The following is a 6,582-nucleotide window of genomic DNA, read 5'->3' as shown; positions in this document are numbered from 1 at the left end:
GCTATTGTGTAAAACAGGGGTGGGGACAGATATTCCTGGACTGACAGATACTTCTGTGCTTTAGCAAATGGTGGTGAAAAGAGCTAGCAGAATCTGAAAGTTTTTCAATTTCTCTAAAGAGGATGCCGTCCACCCATATGTTGTCAGAAAGCGCTTAAGCAAAAAAGGGACTAGAAGCCCAGGACTAAAGCACCCAAGATTCAGCATCTTGTCACTCCACGTGTCCGGCAATACAAATGTCAGTGTATTGCCCCGAAGAAACAGCACGCTAAGAAAAATGAGGAGGAGGCTGCGGAATATGCTAAACTTTTGGCCAAGAGAATGAAGGAAGCCAAAGAAAAATGCTAGGAACAGATTGCCAGGAGACGTAGGCTGTCCTCACCGAGAGCTTTCTACTTCTGAGTTCAATCAAAAACAAGTCTTTAAGAGTAACAAATAAGTGATCAGACCTCGCAGGGCAGGGGGTGGGTATGAGGTAGTAAGGGGACTCTGGGGTCAGTGAGAGGGCTTGTGGGGTAAGGGCACCTGCTGCTAAGCCCGGTGATCTGAGTTCAATCCCTGAGACCCACAGGGTAGGAGGGAATTCACTCCTGCAAGCTGTCCTCCGGTCTCCACGCATGACCATGCACATGCACAGGTCTTGAAGACTGTCGAGAATGTTCTCTCCATTCGCTTTTTGTTTTGATTTGCTTGAGACAGGGAGTTATGTAGCCCGGATGGGCTTCAGACTTGCTGTGTAACTGAGATTGGCCTTGAACTCCTGACCTTCCTGCTTCTTCTACCTCTCAGATGCTAAATTTACTGGCCATCGCCATGGCCAGTCCCTCCCTTCACTTTGGACTTTTTTGTTCATTTCTACATGATTATTTATAGCTGGAGGAGCTTCCTAAATTCCCTGAGACCCGAGCCTGCTGGTACGTTCCCCTGGAGCGAAGACCACAGACCCGCCTAGCTTGCTGGACTGAGCTATCTCAAACCATGGTCCCTTATCCACACCCTAGTTCACGTCCAGGCCCCACCTGTGCATCTCCAGCTGTCTCCGCGACGCCCAGACAGAGGCCACTCATTTCTTCATTCGTACGCAGTTTACTGGCAGCTATTAACATTTAGCAATCAAGATTTTATTTTCTTCCCTTAGCATTTTCCAATGGAGACATTCTCCTTGAGAATATCAGAGTGAGTCGGAAGCCTTCTCCGCTCAGCGGGGACTGTCCCATGTCCTCAAGAGAATCACTGTAGCTAGTTGTTTTCTGCTTGTCCTTCCAGAGCTGCTGTTCAGAATGCACTTTAGACTAATGGAGTCTTGGTACCACGTGAATAATTTATAGAGCTGCTAGATCAGGGGACCTCAGCTCAGGGAACTGGCTGATCGCATCGGTACCTTACAAAACTGCAGAATTTTAGCATTGGCCTTTCCTCCTTTCCTCTGAGGTCAGCTGTCACTTACCTTTCTTCTCCCCACTGTGTCCTCACCTCTCTGGGTTCATGGAACGCAGATACTATGGACCAGTGACTTATTCCATTGCTGTGATAAATGTCCAACAGGTGTAATTGAAGGAAAGAAGGGAGGGAGGGAGAGAAGGAGGGAGGGAGAGAGAGAAAGAGGGAGGGTTATTTTGTTTGAGGGTTGTAATGCATCCTAGCAGGGAAGGCATGCTGGTAAGGAGGCAGGGCACATTGTGTCCACAGTAGAAAGCAGAGAGAGATTAACGCTTTTTGCTTCCTTGAGCCTGTTGGATGGTGCTGCCCATGCAGGGCGGGTGTTTCTCTCTCAGTTAACTTCTCTGGAAAAATCCTCATGGACACATCTAGAGACATGTCTCCCAGGTGACTTTAAATGTAGTCAGGTTGACAACAAAGGTTAGCTGTTCCTTTCTTGGATTTACAAACCCACATCTGTCACCAAAATATATCCTGAGTTAAGGTTGAGAGGAAATAAAAGGTACCTGGGAGACCAGCTTAGGACAAAGCAAATTCTAACCTTGTTCCAAGTGTGATCACCACCCAAGCAGAACATGGGCACTGTTCCTATTCCTATGACTGTGGAACCACATCTGGCCGAATAAACACCTTCCATCCATCCATCCATCCATCCATCCATCCATCCATCCATCCATCACCAACAGCAATACTCACTTCCCTCCATTAGTAGCAGTAGGGGCTGTTGCTGCATAGGCAAGTTTCTAGAAGGTCTGTGTGAGGTATGGAGGGAAGGTGTGAGGAAGAAGGCACAGCATCTGTTAGCCAACAAATTCCTGGGGTTAGTCTGAGCCTTTGTGGCCAGAAGAGCCAAAGGAAGCACTATAGACTAGGTCTTGAGAGTGTTATGGGGGCTCTGGGGTACATAGCACATTCTATTAGCCTGCTTTTAATTGTTGGAGCCGAACACTTGATGAGCAACTTAATCAGCCATCCTGGTGGTGCAGCTCTGCAATCCCAGCCACCTAGGAGGTAGGGGCAGGAGGATGGCAAGGGCAAAGATAGTCTGGGCTACATAATAAGACCCCATCTCAAAACAGAATGTAAAAGGAGGGGTGGAGATATACCTCAGTGGTGTATTCTTGACCAGCATACGTAAGGACTTAGGTTAAGCACTCAGTACCTGTAACAAAACAAAACAGACCGCAAAGGAGAACGGGTTGGTTGGTTTGAGACAGAGAGACTGAATATTGTGTCAGGGAGCACGTGGTTGGTCAGAACTACTCACCTCTCAGTGACTAGGAAGGAGAGGGGGAGAGGGGACAAGGAAGGAAGAGGAAGTGGGGGAAGGGAGGGGAGAAGGGAGGGGAAGCGAAAGGGGAGGGGGAGAAAACAGAAGAGGACAGGAGAAGATAGAGAGGAGAGGGGAGGGGAGGGGAGGGGAGGTGCCACTGGGGAGCCGGCTTTGAAGTTTCAAAGGCCCAAGCCAGGCCACATCTTGCCCTGTCTGCTTCCAACTTTCAGACCAGGATGTGAGCTCTCAGCTTCTGATCTAGTGCCCTGCCTGCTGCCGTGCTCGCTGCCGTGATGACCGTGGAATCACCCTTTGAATGAGCAAGCAAGCCTTCTATAAGTCGCCTTGGCGATGGCGCCTCTTCACAGCGATAGAAAAATGGCTATGACTAGAAGAGAGGAGAGAGCCCTTGAACAGCCCCTTCCCTTAACTTACTTCTTCCAGCTAGGCACTACTACCCCTCGGTCATGTCACCGAATTAATGACCCCCTCCCTGAGTGAATGAATCCGCTGATGCCATCCACAGCCTCACGATCCAGTCACTTCCCCAAGCCTGATCTCTGCACACCAAAATGTTCATCCAGGACGACTTCCAACGTCCAAACTGTAATAGACACATAGACAAATACATAAACTCTAAGAGGCCTGTGTCAGGAGTCGCCACCCAGACCTTGGTGGGAACGAGGCCAGTGGCACGGGAGCTCCTCACGCTCCTCGTCTTTCTTTTCTTCCACGCGAGCATCTTTGGTATTGGCTCTTTCGCTTCCCATACTATTTTCATCACCTTGGAATGTACCATGAACCAGATACTTGGCTCAGCCTTTGTAGATTTACTAAGAGACAATTTGGAGGGGCGTGTTACACTTTTCACTTGTTTTCATGTTTGTGAAATTCATGTATGTTATTGCACAGTGTTTGTACATGTTCAGTGTTGTAGGGTTTTCCACTGTGTTAGACGGAAAATCCTTTCTCTCTCTGTGTGTGTGTGTGTGTAGGAGTGTGCATGTGTGTTTACATATATGTGCATGTACTTGTGTGCTTGATGAGGCTGTAGCTTGAGGTCAGATGTTTTCCTTAGTCAGTCTCCACCTTGGATATTGAGGCGAGGTCTCTCACTTAAACCCAGAGCTCAGCGATTCTCCTAGACTAGCTGGGTGGCTTACTCTATTAGGACTCCATCTCTGACTCCTGGGTGCTGAGATTACCAATGGCCCTCCATTAGCAACTCTTATGTGGATTCTGGGGTTCCCTGGTCATATACTTCCATTGCAAGAACTTTGCCCACTGAACCATCTCCTTAGCCCAGACCACATTAAATTTTTTAAATATAAAACATTATTTCCATTAATTCTTTGAGAAGCTCATACATGCATACAATTTTATTTTGACTTCCCCAATTTCTTCCCAACCCACCTCTCACCATCTTACTCCCTCTCAAATTTATGGTCTTGTTCTTTTTGAATAACCTGCTGAGTTTAATTTGTACTGCCCATATACCCACGGGTATGGAGCTATCCACCGCAGTGTGATGACCTGCTAGGACCACGCTCTTAAAGAAAACTGACTCTCACTCGTCCTAAGACTTCAACTGTCAATAGCTCCTCAGTTAGAGGTGGGAGCTCCTGAGCCCCACCCACATCTACGTCAGCATGCTGACTGGCTTGATCTTGTACAGGCCTTATGCAGGCAGCCACAGCTGCCGCAAGTTCATGAGTGCAGCCATGCTGTCATATCTAGAAGATGTTGCTTCCCCCCAGTCTTCCTTCATCTGTGGCTCTTACAGCCTTTCTACCCCCTCTTCCATGATGGTTCCCAAGCCTTGGAGGGAAGTGGAGTCACACAGATGTCTCATTTGTGGCCGAGCTTTTCAGAGACACTTAATCTCTGCATTTTGATCATTTGTGGCAAACCACACTTAAAACAAAACAGCAACTTGGGGCTTGTGATGTGGCTGGGAAAGAGCACTTGCTGCCAAGCCTGGCCACCTTAGTTTGACCTGGGGACCCAGATAGAAGGAGAGAACTGACTTCAGTAAACTGTCCTCTGATTCCACATGTAGCTGCAATAGATAAATGAATGAAATATATTTTAAAAAAAAAGCAAGCAAACAAACAAGAAACAAAACTCATCCTCCACCAGAGGATGCTTCGGTTGTTTGGCTTCTTCTCCTCCTCCTCTTACTCTTCTTCCTCCTCTTTTTCTTCCTTCTTCTTCTTCATCACCAGCGCTTTCTACAGAACTGCATGGACAGGAGACAGGTGAAAGCTGAGTAGACCACCGGGCAGCAGTGATTATGCCGGGCCTGTTGGCCAGTGAGTCCAGGAGATTCTCTGTCTCCCAGTTCTGGAATCACAAGCCCACACCCCCAGGTCCTTTTGTTTTGCTTTGCTTTGTTTAAACCATAGGTGAACTTTGGTACTCACACTTGAATGTCAAGCAGTTTCTAGACTGAGCCAGCTTTCCAGCCCCTCCTAGGTGTTTCTTGACCTAAATGAGTTGATCAGAAAACATGAGTCAGTAAGACCCTGAGAGCAGTGGGAGGGGGTGGGTGGTGGATGGCGGTGGGATAGGTGGAGGGGGGGTGGGCAGGAGACCAGGCTCCCAGCTCCTCCGTTATTGTGGCGTACCCTGCTTCATCAGTCACATGGCTCTGAGAGCTTGCTTCTAATTCTATTCAATTCTGAGCCCACCATCTCTTAAATTTAAGGGGAACTCAAAAAGAACATAGTTTTCTTGATGACTCGGAGAAAATGGAGATTTGGGAGGGAATTGAAGGAATAAAACCTCAACCCCCATTTTAGATGTGCAATTGAGCTGAGACTCCCAGCACCCCCAGAGCATTGCTTTAAAAGGGAAAAAAAAGAGGTTATGTGTAAGAAACAAAGACTGAGATTTGCATTTGAATGTGGTGCCAATCAACCTTCATTAGGGGAACACAACGTTGCACCAATAGTGAAGGAAGCTTTGCTCGTTAGTTTTGTAGATTCGAGGCGTTATTCTAAAGGATGCTCAGACACCTAGGACGCATCAGTGATCACGGTGTTTCTCCCTAGAGACAGGGGCTGCTCCAGGAAGTAACTGTTCTTTCTGTCCCCTCCCTTCCTTGTTCACTCACGCGGTCCTCCAGGGTCCTCTGTGGAATCCCCCTGGGACTGCTGGATGTTAAAGGGCTGAATGAATAAGGGAAACTTCTAGATTAGGACCCTACTCTGGGGAAAACCGTGGCTCCGAGAGGACAGACACACAAACCAAATCATCCTAGGAGGTGAGAGAAAGCCTGCTTTCCGCACTCCAGTCATGGAAACGGAGGACTCTGGATGGGTGGAAGGCAGGATGGAGACACTCAGCAAGACCACTTTATTGGGCTAGATCATCGCATTAGAAATTCAAAGATCAAATCTCTACACAAAAGACTGGACAACTGGGGCACCTATACCTTTGGGTTGGAAGGAAGGTTACAGAGTTTGCGGGGAGTGTTGGTGTGGACCTTAGGTCCACAGAGAGGGACAGGCCCACGTGATAGGTGGGGCTGGCTCTCTTCTTCCAGTTTTCAGAAAGGAAGTAGGAGGGTCTATGCCATGTGACTGTGATATGCCTCCCCGGTGAGAAACCGCTCTAGTACTCAGGAGAAACAAGGAGGAAGCTTTTGATTGAAAAGGTGCTTGCCGGGTGTGGCGCTCTATGGCTTAGGCCCAAAGAGGAGTGGACCCTGAGTGGAGGGCCTCACTAGCTTGCATTCCACGTACACTGCCATTCTTTTTTTTTTTTTTACTGATAGTATTTTTTTTAATTTTATTTTTTTTAAATATAATTTTTTTATTGAAAAAAAAAAGATTTCCGCCTCCTCCCCGCCTCCCCTTTCCCTCCCC

This window comes from Alexandromys fortis, unplaced genomic scaffold (genome assembly GCF_014885135.2).
Source record: "Alexandromys fortis isolate MF-2015 unplaced genomic scaffold, M_Fortis_MF-2015_v1.1 scaffold_45, whole genome shotgun sequence".
In the NCBI taxonomy this organism is placed as follows: Eukaryota; Metazoa; Chordata; class Mammalia; order Rodentia; family Cricetidae; genus Alexandromys; species Alexandromys fortis.
Note: the sequence above shows the minus strand (reverse complement) of the source record.